The sequence below is a fragment of the Mauremys mutica genome, unplaced genomic scaffold, assembly GCF_020497125.1.
Source record: "Mauremys mutica isolate MM-2020 ecotype Southern unplaced genomic scaffold, ASM2049712v1 Super-Scaffold_100290, whole genome shotgun sequence".
Lineage (NCBI taxonomy): Eukaryota > Metazoa > Chordata > Testudines > Geoemydidae > Mauremys > Mauremys mutica.
In genome coordinates, this window is record NW_025423305.1 from 229,995 (window position 1) to 247,020 (window position 17,026).

Sequence of the window (17,026 nt, forward strand, 5' to 3'; positions counted from 1 at the left end):
TTTCTCCTGCAATGGCGACGGTCAGACAGAGGGGTCATGGCACCTGCATCCCTGCCAGGGAGATATTGGTTCGGCTCTTTCTTTCTGCTGCTGTTGTTAGTCCATGAAACATCAAGGGTGGAATGCAAGGCTGAGTTCACGCACCAGCCCTCAGTGCCCCAGAGAAATCCTGCCGCCTGCTATTGGAACGATGTGCTGGAGATTTGAATGGGAAAGGGACTGTCTGAATTGTCAGAGTGGGGAATGAACAACAATCTACAGCAATGTCATTCACACAAACACACTCTCATGCTGCTCCAGCCGGAAGGGAAATGGGCAGGAATTCTCGCTGTTCACCCAAGGACACACTTACACTGATGCGCAGCCGTGAGTGTGCTGGGGAAGTTGGTCTGAGCAAACAATTTGAAGTGACAATTCAGTGACAACAGAACCATCATGCAGTGAAACATATGAATGTTAAGTAGTTGTGGCCGAGTGGTTAAGGCAATGGACTAGAAATACATTGGGGTCTCCCTGCGCAGGTTCAAATCCTGCCAACTATGCAAGCACTGCGGTGCTGTTGTTATTATTGCAGTCTTAGTGCCTGAGCATCCACAATGCGAACTGGAGATAAATCTAGTTTCACTCTGTCTACACTTAAAACGCTGCTGTGGCACTGCTATAGCACTTTGGAGTAGACAGGGACTGGAAGGATTTTCCCATCCCTGTAATAGCTACATGGACAGAACAATTCTTCCTTTTCTTTAGCACTGTCTAACCCAAGCTTAGGTCACCTTTGTGGGAGGGATCACACCATGGGAGACATCGCTTTGCCAGTTCAGTGCCCAGCGTACACCAGCCCTTAGAGCCATCTGGGTATTTCAATGCAGGCACTGACCTGTGAGAGGAAAACATCAGCTCACAAACACAGAGACTGAATTTCCCACATTTAATCTCGCTGCACTTTCCAGAAAGTCACAAAATTCAATTCATTCTTGCTAGGACAGAGAAAAAATAAGTGATACTAAGTTTTTGGCTTGATTAAATAAAATTAAGTGTTTAATTAATATAGTAAAAATCTGTACTGATTCCTCTAACTAACACCATAGCGTGAAATAGGAACAGAGACAAATCTTGTCAGTGACGACTAATTTCACAAATGATCTTCCCATTATTAATTTCCACGCTGCCCCCACTGGAGGTCTGGGCATCTCCAGTGTCATTGCTCTGCGTTCACCTTCCCCTAGAATTGTTCTCGGACATTCGACTTCCTCTGCGGCATGGGGCTCGGGTCACTTGCTGGAGGATTCCCTGCACCTTGAGGTCTTTAAGCCACAATTTGAGGACTTCAATAACTCAGACATAGGTTAGGGGTTTGTTACAGGAGTGGGTGAGTGAGATTCTGTGGCCTGCATTGTGCAGGAGGTCAGACTAGATGATCATAATGGTCCCTTCTGAGCTTAAGTCTATGAATCTATTAATCTAGTCCCAAATTTGGAAAACTGTGCAGTTCAGAATGAGAATAGTGACCCCGTCTCCTTCCGGCACCTGCTCTACATTGCTCCACAGCAGCTTCTCTACCTGCAGTCACCCCAGCACGGTAGTGCAACCCCCAGGGTTCAGCAGGGGCCCCTGGCAAGGACAGTGGGTGCAGCTAACAGCCCAGTGTGCCTGGCCCTGAGGCAGCTGTAAAAAAGCAACACTCCCCCCACACAAGTACAGAGACTGAATTCCTTAACTTTAACATCACGACCCTCTGTAGAAAGCCACACGTGTCAGTTGTATTTTCACAGGGACATGCAAAAAATCAAGTGACACCAATTTTTAAGATGAGTAAATAAAGTTGAGGAGATAGTTATTAACCTCACAAAAATATACTAAAGATCCCTCAACATAACACCTGAAGGTGAAATATGAACAGAGACAAACCTTGTCAGCAAAGGCTTATTTCCCAAACGATCCTCAAAATGTTACTAATTCCCACCCCTCCTCCACAGGAGCTCTGTGCAGTGTAACTGTTCTGCAGGCAGCTTCCCATTAAATGCTGTTGTGGGACATTCCCAGGCCTGAAAATGTACCAATGACAGAATTTGAAGAGCAAACCTGGCTCCCCGCACCAGGTGGGATTTGAGTGTTTTGTCCCTGTCACTTAGTCTTTGTCAATAGTACAGACGCCCTGGGCAGGACTCCAGGCTCTGCTTGAGGGATCCTGGCACAGGGGCTGGGGGGAGAAAGGATTGTAGATTCTGACCTGGAGAGGAGGTAATAAGTGAAGGGGGCATTTTTATTAGCCCCCTCCTGAGGGTCCCCAGGGCTGGAATTCTACATCCCACAGGCCAAAGGAGGGGGTGACACCACTTGGCTAATGAGAACCAGTGCTCCAGGTGAGGCTTGAACTCACAACCTCAGCATGGCTCCTATCAGCACTGCCCTATAAGTACTGTGCGCTAACCAATTGCACCACTGGAGCACCTGTTAATTGCTCTTATCCCAGTTTCCTAGGTTGATAAAGGTGAGGAGTGACCCCAAAACATTCTCAGTGGAGGTGAGTGCAGGTAGCGACAAGTGTTGTACTCGGTGGGGTGGATTCTTCTTAAGGGTTCCAGGCCCCATTTCACCCTTTTGTTCTTTCCTGTGTAATAACAGAGCCGGTTAAGACTCAATGGAGAGTCTTGCTGCAGACCAACACATCTGAAATCACTGATAACCAGCTCTAAGCATTAGTCCTGCTTTGGGACAGTGTCTCTCATGCAAGAAACTGCCCAGTCTGCGCTAGCAGTGAGACTCCCTCACTAACAGCTGAAATCAGGGAGAGCTGTGTGAAGTGCAGGGCCCCAGGGGTGCCTGAACAGGGGGGAACAACACCCCAGGTGCCCAGAGGAGGAGAGGTGTGTTGGGCTCCAGCCTGGGACTCTGCCTCCCTCCTGCCTAGCCCTGACTATGAAGCCTGGCCCTGGCCCTCCTTCCTTTAAATGCCATGTGGGCAAGAGGAAGAGTGTGGCACCTGCAGGGACCAAAGTTGTGGACATCAGGTGAAGCAGCGAGAAACAACCATATGATCAATCCACAGGAATCTCTAGCCAGACTGTTAAGTTCTGGGACCCCCAACCTACAGTGGCCAGTCCACTGAACAAGCCGGACCAAAGACCTATCTCCAGTGGGCATCAGTCACCCAGCGTAAGGGGAAAAAATACTCAGTCTAGTTCACCCTGAGAGAAGGTAGCCAAACACATTGAGCTCCAGGGCTTTGCAGCAAAGCAACATATCGCCACGAGGTCCCACTGAGATTTGAACTCAGATTCCAGGATTCAAAGTCCTGAGTGCTGCCCATTACACCATGGAACCTGCTGCTATTTCACTTACTAGACCCCTCTGACTCTTGGCTGGTTTGCACTCTGCACTTATTGCTTCCCACCATCAGCTTCCTCTTGGGGGACTCTCTGTCCTCCTCCAGTGACTGTGGTCCTGCACTACCGGATCCGTGGGTCCTGCCCTGAGTCCTTGCATCCCCCTGCTTTGTCTCCATTCCCTGCAGGCTGCAAAAATGTCAGGGGAGTCTGCTCCTCCCTTCACTCGATGCTCCCGCTCATATCGGCCAGCTGCAGCCTCATCTCCTGGAACTCGGCCAGCTGTCGCTTGATCCGGTCGTACAGTCACACGCTGACTGGCTCCCCTGCCTGGATGCTCTTGTGGAAATCCCACAGGCGACGCTGCAGGACTTGGAACCACTGGTTTCTTTAATGTTGTGGTGTTTCCCCAGCCGCCGGAACAAAGCCGCCAACTCCTCCCTCACCGACTCCCACCAATCCCCCTGGTAACCACAGAACCCTCTGATGCTTTCCTGTTCTGCCAACACCGCCAGGCTTCACCCCCCTGCTCCTTTATCTTGCAAGCTCTGGATGTTCAGCTTCCAATGTCCTCTGCCCTGGGTCAGGGAATTGCCCACATTGAGCACATGGTGAGAGCTGCGTGATCCGAACAGTCCATTGGCTCCACCCTGCACTGGGCTGTCGACGTGCTCTCCTTCACGGAAATCCGGTCAGTGCGACTCCTGGCCTGTCCCTGCAGAAAGGTGTATCCCCTCTGCGGCTGCTGTGAGCTCAGGTCAGAGGAATAGGAGGCTACTGCCAACCCTCCACTGGTTCCACTGTGGAGAAACACGTCCTCTAAGGCAACCTCTCTACAGACCTGTGTCAGGTAGTGCTCATCATAGAAGAATTTCCTCTGACTGTTGGGAAAACAGGACCAGCAGTCCTCAGGCCGGTGCAACAATTGAAATCCCCCCCGACACCAAACACCGTGCAGTCTAGTAGAAGGGAGCCAGTTCCTTCATAGAACTTTCCTTTCATGCCTTAACTGGGGACCATACACACTAATATAGCCGTAACCAGTGCCATGGAGCACAAAGCCCACCAGTAATGCTCTCCCTGGTCGGAGCTCCAGCCCCTTCTGTACTCGCACTGCGAATGTGAAGAACAAGACTCCAACCCCATCATTCTTCCCTGGCCTGGAGGACCAGAGAGATGGGCCCTTCCTCCAATCACCCTCTGCCCATCAAGCTACCCTAGAGTTGTTAATGTGCATTTCCTGAACACCCACCATGTCCAAGCCCAGCTGCTCCAAGACACTGAACATCAAGTGCCTCCTCCTGGGCCCCCAACTCCCTTCCACAGGGCCACTTTCACACATGCCCCTTCCCTGGTACTGCCCTCCCTCAGCTGCACAGAGGAGTTTTCATCCTCTATACCTGCCTGTCACTGCCCAGCACCCCCTCTAGCACTCTCTTCCTGCCATATTGCATCCACCAATAACTCACTTAGGAGAGACAGCTCCTGTCCCTCATTGTTAAATGTCAGGCCAGCCAATTAGGGGCAGAAGCCCACAATATCTTTTCCTACTGTAGAGCCCAAGCTCAGGGACTCACCTTGGGCGCAGGGACCACTGTGCTCCCAGAAAACAAGCCACCACTGTGCAAAGAGGGATGAAAGGTCCTGCCAAAGCCTGGGATTGAACCAAGGACCTTTAGAACTTCACTCTAATGCTCTCCCAACTGAGTTACTTTGGCAGCTGCATGGTAATATTTTGGCCTGTTGCTTCTCTGCTCGAGATGTTTTTGCAGCAGTTGCACACAAAAAGGACGTCATTGTGAGCAGCCCAGGAAGACAAGACTCACTTTTGCCTGCCTTGCTCAGCTTGACTTGCTGCCTCACCCCGTTCCTGCCCTAGTGCCCAAGTTGACCTGGTGGTGGAAGGGGACTGGGGGCCAGTGGCGCGGGGAGGAAGTTGAGTTGGACCCTGAGCTAGACTAGACCCTGGCAGTGAGAGTCTGGCCACCACTTGCTGCCCCACCCTGTTGTCCTGGCTTCCCCCACTGGGCGTCATTTCGGGAGGGAAGTGGGGCTTCTGCCTCCCCTCCCCGATTTTCACACCGCAGAGGAGTGCGAACAGGAAAACGAACGGCTGCTCCACACCCCCACCGGAGGAACCCGGCGCCCTTAGCTGCTCCCCCTGCTCCCCCCCAGCTATGCTACTGAGTGGAAGCGTCCTGTGCCCATAACACAGAGGTCGATCAATCAAAACCCTCTTCTGCCAGCACCGGGCCTCCTTCTTCTTACACTGGGCCTGCAAGCGAGGGGGTGGCTGGCACAGCCCCAAGAGTCTAACCTGTGCGGCAGGAGGCGGCTGACGCCTGCAGCCTGCTGGGGAGCTCCCAGAAGTTATTAAGGGACAGAGACTCCTCAATGCCCTTAGTAACAAGGGTTTGGGGGTCACCGAGGCCAGTAAGGGGGTCACTATGTCGGCCTTATAACTGTCGAAGAAAACTCAGTTCTAGCATGATAAAGGGAAGAGGGTTGTAATGTGGGAATACCTTTAGAAAAATCCAAAGGCACAGTAGGTCCGTCAGAGGACAAGGGAGAGGTCACCAGTACGTCACCTTGTCCTCTTCTTCCGCTGTCCAGCAGGAACAGCAGGGCTAGAAGAAGGAGCACGTTGATCATCAGTAGGTGTGGCCTCCCGAGGTGGAGGGGTCTTTTTGCAGTGCGATGCATGGGTCCAGGCAGGTAGTCCTTGACACTTCACAGCAGTGTTGGTAGTCAACAGGACTTGGAAAGGGCCTTTCCAGCGTGGAGCCAGGGCAGTCTTTCGTTGATGGACCTTTATGTAGACCCAGTCTCCCGGTTCCAATGAGTGGCAAGGTTGCACAGGATCCTTCGGTAAGGCTTCCTTCACCTGTGTATAAAAAGACTTAACACATTTCATTAGTGCCTGACAATACTTAAGCATTATATCATCCATCAAATGAATGTCCATCTGAGCTAAGGTCAGTGGGGGTGCAGTTGGTAGTCGCATTGGGCGCCCCGTCAAAATCTCATGAGGGCTGAGTCCAGTCTTTCGATTGGGAATGGCTCTCATACTCATCAGTGCCAATGGAAGGGCATCTGGCCACTTTAAGTTCGTTTCAGCACAAATCTTGGCCAGTTTATTTTTTAAAATCCCGTTCTGGCGTTCCACTGTCCCAGCAGATTGTGGGTGATGAGGGCAGTGAAGGTTGTGTTGGATCTGCAAAGTTGTACATAACTCCTTTACAATCTGTCCAGTAAAGTGAGTTCCACGATCACTGTTGATACTCACAGGAATGCCAAAACGAGGGACAAAATCCTTAAGCAGAAGTTTCACAACAGTCCTGGCATCTGCCTTCCTGCAGGGAAAAGCTTCAACCCAATTGGTAAATACATCAACTAAAACCAATACATATTCATAACCACAACATTTAGACATTTGAATAAAATCAATCTGAATATTTACAAAAGGTCCCCAAGGAGGAGGGTGGGCTGCTCGCATAGCTTTAACAGCTTTACCAATGTTGTGTTGTTGACAAATCACACAGTGTTGACAGTAGGAATGGGCAACAGAAGGGAAAATGGGTGCAAACCAATCTCGGGCAACTGCAGCAACCATCCCCCTTTGCTCACGTGTGCCATCCCATGGTATATGCGAGCAAGATAGGGCAATAACATCTTTGGTGCCACCAGGCGACCATCCGGGGCACGCCAAAGATTATCAGAATGTAAAATGCAGCCAGCAGCACTCCAAGAGTGCTTCTCAGTTCTTGATGTTGCCTCCTGGATCGTAGCCAGATCGTCAAGGGAGGCCAGTGAAGGCTGCTCTATCAGTACACAGGAATGTACAGCCTGAGGTGCAGAAAGAGCCGCTGTCCTAGCTGCAGAGTCAGCTAGAGCATTCCCACGGGTAACTTCATCATGAGGGGTCTTGTGAGCAGTACATTTAACAACAGCTATAGCTTTAGGCAACAAAAGAGCATCCAAAAGAGCAGAAACATAAAAACCATTCTTAATAGGAGAACCAGTGGATGTAAGGAAGCCTCTATATTTCCAAAGCAATCCAAAATCATGAACCACTCCAAAAGCATAACGAGAATCCGTATAGATAGTGACCGTTTGATCTCTAGCCAGAACACAAGCTCGAGTCAAAGCCACCAGTTCAGCTACTTGCGAGGAAAACACTGAAGAAAGGAAAGCACTTTCAACAACAGCACAGGTAGTGCAGACAGCATAACCAGCAACTAATGTACCCTTAGAATCTCGCAAGCACGAGCCATCCACAAAATAAAGGAGATCAGGATTCTGCAAAGGCACATCCAGTAAATCATCTCTAGGACGAGTAAGAACAGACGTTACAAACACACAATCATGTGGGGTTCCATCTTCAGGCCCAGGCAACAAAGAGGCTGGATTAAGAACAGGGCAACGAGCCAAAGTAATATGAGAGGAAGAAAGCAAAACCAGTTCATATTTGATAAGACGAGAAGCGGATAAATGCTGCGTCCTAGATTTCAACAAGAGTGCAGCCACAGCATGCGGAACACACACACTCAAAGGAGAACCCAATACAATAGATTCAGATAACTGAACAGAAAGGGCCGTTGCCGCTACAGCCCGTAAACAAGGGGAAAATCCTACCGCCACAGCGTCTAAGGCAGTACTGTAGTAGGCAATTGGACGGTGTTTGTCCCCGTGCTTTTGCGTTAGTACAGCCAAAGCAAACCCATTACGCTCATGACAGAAAAGAGTAAATGGTTTAGTATAATCAGGAAGTCCCAGGGCCGGAGCAGTAGATAGTCTCTGTTTAATAGCAACAAAAGCACTCTCAGCCTCTGGGGGCCAAGGAAGAGGTTCAGGGGTACCAGACTTAGTCAGATCCTGTAAGGGTTTAATCACTGTTGCATAACCTAAAATCCACTGCCTGCAATATCCAGTCATGCCCAGAAAAGTACGCATTTGAGAAACAGTACTAGGCCTAGGCATATTTAAAATAGCTGAAATACGAGAGTCTGATAAATGACGCTTGCCATGAGAAATATCATGACCAAGATAATGAACCTTGGGTTGACACAGTTGGAGTTTCTCTCGGGATGCTTTGTGACCTTTGGCAGCTAAAGCAGTTAAAAGAGTCAGAGTATCAGTTTTAGAAGAGTCAAAAGAGAAAGACGCCAGTAAAAGGTCATCCACATATTGTATAAGTACTGATTTTCCAGGGAAAACCACATCATCCAGATCCTTCTTCAGGATCTGAGAAAACAGGGAGGGAGATTCAGTATACCCTTGGGGTAACCTGGTCCAGGTATACTGACATCCTTTATAAGTAAAGGCAAACAAATACTGACTATCTGGGTGAATTGGAATGGAAAAAAATGCAGAACATAAATCTACAACAGAGAAATAAGTGGCTGACGGTGGAATACAAGAAAGAATTGTAGCTGGATTTGGAACCACTGGAAAAGAAGGCAAAACCACAGCATTAATAGCGCGAAGGTCTTGAACAAAACGATAGGTATTCCTTCCTGGCTTCTTTACAGGAAAGATAGGAGTATTACAAGAACTAATAGTGGGAATAATAATACCCTGTTGCAATAAAGATTCTATAACCGGAGCTATGCCTGCCACTGCTTCAGGACGCAGTGGGTACTGTGGAATCCTTGGCAAAAGCTTAGCAGGGTCCACAAGAATTTTAACCAGCTCGGCTGTTCTAATCTGTCCCACTTCATTTGCATGACGAGACCAGAGATGGGGGGGCACTTGTGACAACAAATGCACAAGGTCAGGGCTGAGTGGAGACTTCGGCCTGGTCTACACTAGGCGTTTAAATCGGTTTTAGGAGCCTAAAACCGATTTAACGCCACAACCGTCCACACTAGGAGGCACCTTATATCGATTTTAATGGCTCTTTAAATCGGTTTCTGTACTCCTGCCCGACGAGAGGAGTAGCGCTAATATCGGTATTAACATATCGGAATAGGGTTAGTGTGGCCGCAATCGACGGTATTGGCCTCCGGGAGCTATCCCACAGTGCACCACTGACCGCTCTGGACAGCATTCTCAACTCGGATGCACTGGCCAGGTAGACAGGAAAAGCCCCGCGAACTTTTGAAATTCATTTCCTGCTTCCCCAGCGTGGAGAGCTCATCATCACAGGTGACCACGCACAGCTCATCAGCACAGTTAACAATGCAGTCTCCTGAGAATCGAAAAAGAGCCCCAGCATGGACCGCTCGGGAGGTAATGGATCTGATCGCTATATGGGGAGAGGATTCAGTGCTAACAGAACTGCGTTCCAAAAGACGAAATGAAAAAGTATTTGAAAGAATTTCTAAGTCTATGACGGATAAAGGCCACAGCAGGGACTCCGTGCAGTGCAGAGTGAAAGTTAAGGAGCTCAGACAAGCCTACCAGAAAACCAAAGAAGCAAACGGAAGGTCCGGGGCAGGTCGAAAAACATGCCGCTTCTATGCTGAGCTGCATGCAATTTTAGGGGGCTGCGCCACAAGTACCCCACCCCTGACCGTGGATTCCGAGGTGGGGGTTGTAATCTCTGCCATGTCAGACGGGGAAGATGAAGATGAAGAAGAGGAGGAAGACCTCGCAGAGAGCACACAGCACTCCGTGACCCCCAGCAGCCAGGAGCTTTTTATCACCCTGACGGAATTACCCTGCTCCCAGCCCTCACAAGCAACTATTCCAGAGAATGACGCCATGGAAGGGAGCTCTGGTGAGTGTACCTTTGCAAATAGCAAACAGTGTTTTTTAAGCAAGCCTTTTTTAATGATTGATTTGCCCTGAGGACTTGGGACGCATTCGCAGACAGTATAGTTACTTAGAAAAGTTTGTTAACATGTCCGGGGATTGAGAGGAAATCCTCCAGGGACATCTCGATGAAGCGCTCCTGTAGGTACTCCAGAAGCCTTTGCAGAAGGTTTCTGGGCAAAGCATCCTTGTTCCGCCCACCATGGTAGGACACTTTACCATGCCATGCATGTAGCAAGTAATCAGGTATCATTGCGTGGCAAAGCATAGCGGCGTATGGTCCCGGTGACTGCTGGCATTCAAGAAGCATGCGCTCTTTATCTTGTTCTGTTATCCTCAGCAAAGTGATATCGTTCAGGATAACCTGGTTAGAAATCAGGAATTTAAGTAAGGGGGGGTGGCCATTTTTCTACTGGGTTCGTGGAATGCAGCAGCTTAAAAAAAACACTTTCCTGCACGTAGCGAAGCGGGGGGAGGGGAGGAGTGAAATGCCGATGATCTTTTCTGTTTGGTCACCGGCGAGGCGATCTTCCCCAAGCTACCGGACAAGCAGTGGGTGGGGGGGAGGGGGAAGGTTGTTGATTAGCAGGGAGCTAGCGTGGTATTAGCCATGCGTTGGGGGGGGGAGGGGTAAATCACTGAGACAGTGGCTTACCATGGCCGCATGCAAGCTGAATCCTGATGCCTGGACCTGTGTCTGAGATCTGTAACCCAAGAGTTGCAAGCAGGCACTATTAAGATGAAAAATGCGACCTTGTAGGGAAATCACATGTGCTATGTAAGGTGAATAGTGCTTTTCACTGTGAAAGAGTATAACCATTGTTCTGTAAAATGTATCTTTCTAAATATTTATCTCCCTCATGCAGCTGCAAATATTTCAAGCGTCCCTCCTCCATCCCAAAGGCTAGCACAGATAAGGCGGAGGAAAAAGAAGACGCGAGATGAGATGTTCTCGGATATTATGGAAGTTACACGCAATGAAAGAGCTCATCTGAATGAGTGGAAGGACGTGGTTTCAAATTACAGGAAAGAGGCCAGTGAACGTGAGGACAGGAGGGATGAACGTGAGGACAGGAGGGACAACCGAGATGAGAGGTGGAGGCAGGAAGACCGGCAGGAAAATCAGCGGTGGCGGCAGGAAGATCAGCGGTGGCGGGATGCAACTCTGGGGCTGCTGCGTGATCAAACTGACATGCTCCGGCGTCTTGTGGAGCTTCAGGAACGGCAGCAGGATCACAGAGTGCCGCTGCAGCCCCTGTATAACCACCCTCCCCCCTCACCATGTTCCTTAGCCTCCTCACCCAGACGTGTAAGAACGCGTGGGGGGAGGCTCCGTGCACCCGCCCACTCCACCCCCGTGGACAGCCCAACCAGAAGGATGTCGTTACTCTGAATTTTATTTTTTTAATGGCCTTCTCCATCCCTCCTTTCCTCCTCCCAAAGCACACCCTTACTTCTCTCCCTCTTTTTATAATGAATCAATAAAGAATTCATGCTTTTTAAATGAGTGACTTTATTTGCATAAGTAAGCTGTACTCGAAGGGGGAGGGGGAGTTGCTTACAGGGACTGAGTCAATCAAGGGGGTTGGGTGTTCATCAACAAACACAGCAGTCACACTGTACCCTGGCCATTGATGAAGCTCGTTTTCAAAGCTTCTCTGATGCGCACCGCTTCCTGGTGTGCTCTTCTAATCTCCCTGGTGTCTGGCTGCGCGTAATCAGCGGCCAGGTGATTTGCCTCAGCCTCCCACCCCGCCATAAAGGTCTCCCCCTTACTCTCACAGAGATTGTGGAGAATACAGCAAGCAGCAATAACATAGGGGACATTGGTTTGGCTGAGGTCTGAGCGAGTCAGTAATGTGCGCCAGCGCGCCTTTAAACGGCCAAATGCACATTCCACCACCATTCTGCACTTGCTCAGCCTGTAATTGAACAGATCCTGACCACTGTCCAGGCTGCCTGTGTATGGCTTCATGAGCCATGGCATCAAGGGGTAGGCTGGGTCCCCCAGGATAACGACAGGCATTTCAACATCCCCAACTGTTATTTTCTGGTCTGGGAAGTAAGTCCCTTGTTGCAGCCGTTTAAACAGAGTAGTGCTTCTGAATACGCGAGCGTCATGAACCCTCCCTGGCCATCCCGCGTGGATGTTTGTGAAACGTCCCTTGTGATCCACCAGTGCTTGCAGCACCATTGAAAAGTACCCCTTCCGGTTTACGTACTGGGTGCCCTGGTGCTGCGGTGCCAAGATAGGGATATGGGTTCCATCTATCGCCCCCCCACAGTTAGGGAATCCCATTGCAGCAAAGCCATCCACTATGGCCTGCACGTTTCCCAGAGTCACAACCTTTCGTAGCAGCAGCTTAGTGATTGCTTTGGCTACTTGCATCACAGCAGCCCCCACAGTAGATTTTCCAACTCCAAATTGATTCCCGACTGACCGGTAGCTGTCTGGCGTTGCAAGCTTCCACAGGGCTATCGCCACTCGCTTCTCTACTGTGAGGGCTGCTCTCATCTTGGTATTATGGCGTTTCAGGGCAGGGGCAAGCAAGTCACAAAGTTCCATGAAAGTGCCCTTACGCATGCGAAAGTTTCGCAGCCACTGGGAATCGTCCCACACCTGCAACACAATGCGGTCCCACCAGTCAGTGCTTGTTTCCCGGGCCCAAAATCGGCGTTCAATGGATAGAATCTGCCCCATTACCATCAGGATCTCCAAAGCGCCGGGGCCCGCGGTTTGAGATAATTCTGTGTCCACGTCCTCATCACTGTCATCGCCGCGCTGCCGTATCCGCCTCTTACTCGCCTCGGTTCGAAGGTCCTGGTTCAGCATATACTGCACGAGAGTGCGCGAGGTGTTTAAAACATCCACGATTGCGGTATGGAGCTGAGCAGGGTCCATGCTTGCTGTGCTATGGCGTCTGCACGGTTCACCAAGCAAAAAAGGCGCGAAACGGTTGTCTGCCGCTGTCAGGGAGGGAGGGAGGGGTGAGGCTGTACCCAGAACCACCCGCGAAAATGATTTTTGCCCCATCAGGCACTGGGATCTCAACCCGGAAATGCCAAGGGGCGGGGGAGGCTGCGGGAACTATGGGATAGCTACGGGATAGCTACCCACAGTGCAACGCTCCAGAAATCGACGCTAGCCTCGGACCATGGACGCACACCACCGATTTAATGTGTTTAGTGTGGCCGCGCACACTCGATTTTATAAAATCTGTTTTACAAAACCGGTTTATGCAAATTCGGAATAGTCCCGTAGTGTAGACGTACCCTTCGACGCAGCTGGCTCGGATATATGGAGTGTAGCCAACACCAGGTTAGTATTCTCATCAGGAACCTGTAAGAATACGCCATCTGGTGTACAGTAGATGGTACAACCTAATTTACACAACAGATCTCTTCCCAGCAAATTCACAGGAGAAGTAGAACTGAGTAGAAAGGAATGTTTATCTTCTAGAGGGCCAAGACAAATTTCGAGGGGTACTGAGACAGGATGCGAAACAGGACAGTTTGAAATGCCCACAGCATTAACAGACAAAGCGGACAAAGGAACAGAGGGAAACTCCGAGGATCTCAGAGCAGACCTACTAGCCCCAGTGTCTACAAGACAAGTAACAGATTTACCAGCAATATTACAATCAACAAACGGGCCTTCTTGATTAATAGAAATTAAAGGATTCATGATGCAGTTACGTTCCCTCAGGCTGTCCTAGTAAGGGGTTCCTTGTGGGGAGAAAACAGGCGCTTCAGGATTGGGGAACTGAGTAGGATTTTGAGCAAATCGATTTGGACACTCATTTCTCCAGTGTCCCTCCTGACCACACAAGTGGCATGCAGTGCTCCCAGTCGGGGCAGGATTCTGGGCAGGATATGAGGAACCTCGTCCCATACCTCTCCCACGACCTCGTCCCCGTCCTCTTCTCATTCCCCCACGACCCCTATTCTGATAAGTTTGTAACTGTAAAGCCATAAGTTTTGTTTCACTGGTTTCTTACTTCTGGTCTATGCAAGCTGTACAATGATTTGCAACTGTCACCAATTCTGAAAGGGGTTTAGTTTGCCAGCCAATACAAATAGTTCTCAATGGTTGCTGAACTTTTGGCAAGAGTCCCTGAACAAAAGCAGCTCCCACCGCTTCCCTGGCATTATCAGCTGGATCAGTAATTCCCGAATGCTGTTCAAAGACCTTAGTCAGTCTATCAAGATAATCAGCAGGGGATTCTCCCTTATTTTGTTTACAATTTGCAATCTTGGTCCAATCTGTTTTCTTAGGACAAACTTCTGAAATAGAGGTCAAGAGACGATTCCTAGCCTCTGTCAAAGCATCCCCAATACCAGGGTCGGAATCAGGCCAAGCCGCCTGTCTGTTAAGGCGTTGCTGTACTTCGGCGGGCAGTACAGCTCGTAAAAGTTGATTAATATCTGCCCAAGATGGATTATAGCACTGAATCACTGTCTGGAGCTCTTCTCTAAACTTTACTGGCTCCTCCCTGATTTTAGGAAATTCTTTCACCAAGTTTCTAAGATCTCCAGGTGTCCACGGGGCATGTACCTTAATTAACCCCCCTATCGCTCCAGCTCCAGGCAAGTCCCTTAAAGGAGCCTGGAGTGCCTGTGTCGTGCTTCTAAGAAAGTAGCCGGCATGGTTATCAGCAGAAGCAGGGTTAACCGGACTACTGGTGTCAGTCAGTAGGGAAGAAGATAATTCTTCCGAAGAAGGAGAACGAACAACTTGTGCAGTTGATAATTGCGGCGATGAAACAATTACTGCCTGCACAGCCCGAGAAGGGGGGGCCGAGGGGGAAGCCTGCTGCGGCTGTGGAATGCTGCTAAAAAAATCCACTATATCTTCTGTAGTCTCCTCCTCACTTTCAGGTTTAACTAATTGAGGATAAAGAGAAGCAGAGGGCTGCACTGAAGCAGGAAGACATTTGGATGTCTGACATTTAAGTTTTAAATCTTGTACTTCAGTTTTTAATTTCTCCTGGGAGTCCTTCAGACTCCGCACCCGAGACTCATGGAGTCTCTTTGTTGCTTCCTCCCACCAAGACAGAAACTGCTCGCACTGCGCAGCAGAGGTGTGTGATTTAAGGGCTTCACGGAGGCATGTAAGTTTATCTAACTCAAAGGTACCTTCTAATGGGCATTGTTTAAATGAATTTTCACGCGTGTACAGATTCCAATCATTTAAATACCTGCAGGTTTTAGGACCATAATGTACGTACATGTAATATGCTGGGGTACCCTTAGGGGGTAAAGTGGAAAGTTTAGACTGTTCCCCCCCCATGTTCCAGTCACACCAACTGAAGGGGTCCCTGTCCGCGCTAGCGGACCAGAATCTAAGAATCCCTCCCTACAGGGCACTCACGTACAGGAGAGACTCACAAGAAAGACTACGACCCTCGTACATCTCCTTTCAGCAAAGAGCGTCGGCTAAAGACTCCATTTCCGGGAGATAAACCCGCATACTCTAATTGCATCCAGGGAGACGATCAGATTGTCAGTAGCCCACACAGAAGGGAAAGGGAGGGAAAATGGGTTCACACACTCCTAGACCCAGGCAGCTTCCTCGCCGGACTATGCCAAGCTGAGTCAGCCCACCGTGGGTCGGATCTCCTAAAGATCCACTAGTTACTGGGCTTGCGTTAGACTACTCCTGATCATTAGCAATCGCTTCACAGGGCAATCTGGGCGTCTTCCAGCAACGAACACTCACACAGGTATACACACACACACACACACCAAGGCCTCTTTTCCTCTATTTAACCCTTTTTTAACCTTTTTAAAATTTTTTTTTTCTTTTTTCTTTTATTTTTTTATATTTTTTTTTTTAACCAAGATGCATCATTACCTGGTCCGGACCAATACCATGAGGCGGTATGACAACCCCTCTTGAGGCGGTAAAAACCCCTCAGCACCGGTGCATTCTAATGCATTACCTTATGCATTACCTGTTGGCCAACTCAGCAGTTCCCAGTACTGCTATAACTAACCTTCTTGGGGCCTCTCCCCAATACCACTCTGCATTTGATCCTGCTGCACAGTCAAAAAGTTCAGATGGCGTGAGCCCAATAGAAACAGACGTCCCCCACAGACAGTCCTCCTCCGATACCCCAATAGAGATTTCAAAAGGTCTCTTACCTCTATTGTGGCGCCATGGGGTTCGAAGGGGAACGATCCGTAGCAGCCGTCTGTGTGTCCGTGGGCGTTGCCATCCCGGACGAGCCCCCAAATTGTCGAAGAAAACTCAGTTCTCGCTTATGTTTAGGTGCAGCAAAAACAAATACTTTATTATAATACTCTAGTGAACACAAGAGGGAGAGAGTGTCAGGAACTGGGTTGCCCCTTGTCCTGAACAGATCTCTCTCAATTAGTAAAACAATCATAACAATCTTTATACCTTCTTAACAGACAGTGGCTAGCAAACTTGCAGACAGTAAAAGTAAACATTTGCATTTGTTTATACATAAGCCTATTCATTATCTTATTTGTCTGCAATACCAGAACAGAAAACAAGACTGCAATTCACAAGGTCGTAACGACTTTTCACACAATTCACTCTGCACCAGATACAGGGTAACAGCTTAACCTCTGCTAATTAGCTAACATACATTAAGATCCCTTCAAACCTTTATTAATTAATTCTTGGCCTCCACATAACCCTGGGTGTCAGGTCACTGTGCAGCTTTGATCTAAAGCTCGGATCCCAACAACCAACCAGCAGCCCACAGCCTCCCCCTGGGTCTACCTTACCCCCCTTCCAGCCCCGGATTCACCCCCTAATCATCCTACTGCTGCTCAGAGCCACAGCCGTGGAGGTGCTGAAGGAGGGAGGGGTGACTCTAGGGTGGGGTTCTTCTCTAAAGATGGCTGGCAGAAAGGTGGTGCTCAGCTCTGTCAGCCACCTGCCCAGTTGCCTCACTGCCAGGGGATGCAGACGT

At 49.4% G+C, this 17,026-nt stretch overlaps 3 non-coding genes across 3 annotated transcripts; 1 reads left to right on the plus strand and 2 right to left on the minus strand.

The window, feature by feature from the left end:
- The first annotated feature begins 460 nt into the window (after positions 1 to 460).
- TRNAS-AGA lies at positions 461 to 542 on the plus strand. Its single transcript has one exon. It is a non-coding gene; the product is annotated as a tRNA-Ser (tRNA).
- Positions 543 to 2,355: 1,813 nt separating this feature from the next.
- Positions 2,356 to 2,449, minus strand: TRNAI-UAU. Its single transcript has 2 exons — positions 2,412 to 2,449; positions 2,356 to 2,391 (listed from the first exon to the last, which is right to left on the minus strand). It is a non-coding gene; the product is annotated as a tRNA-Ile (tRNA).
- Positions 2,450 to 3,252: 803 nt separating this feature from the next.
- TRNAQ-UUG lies at positions 3,253 to 3,324 on the minus strand. Its single transcript has one exon. It is a non-coding gene; the product is annotated as a tRNA-Gln (tRNA).
- Positions 3,325 to 17,026: the final 13,702 nt, after the last annotated feature.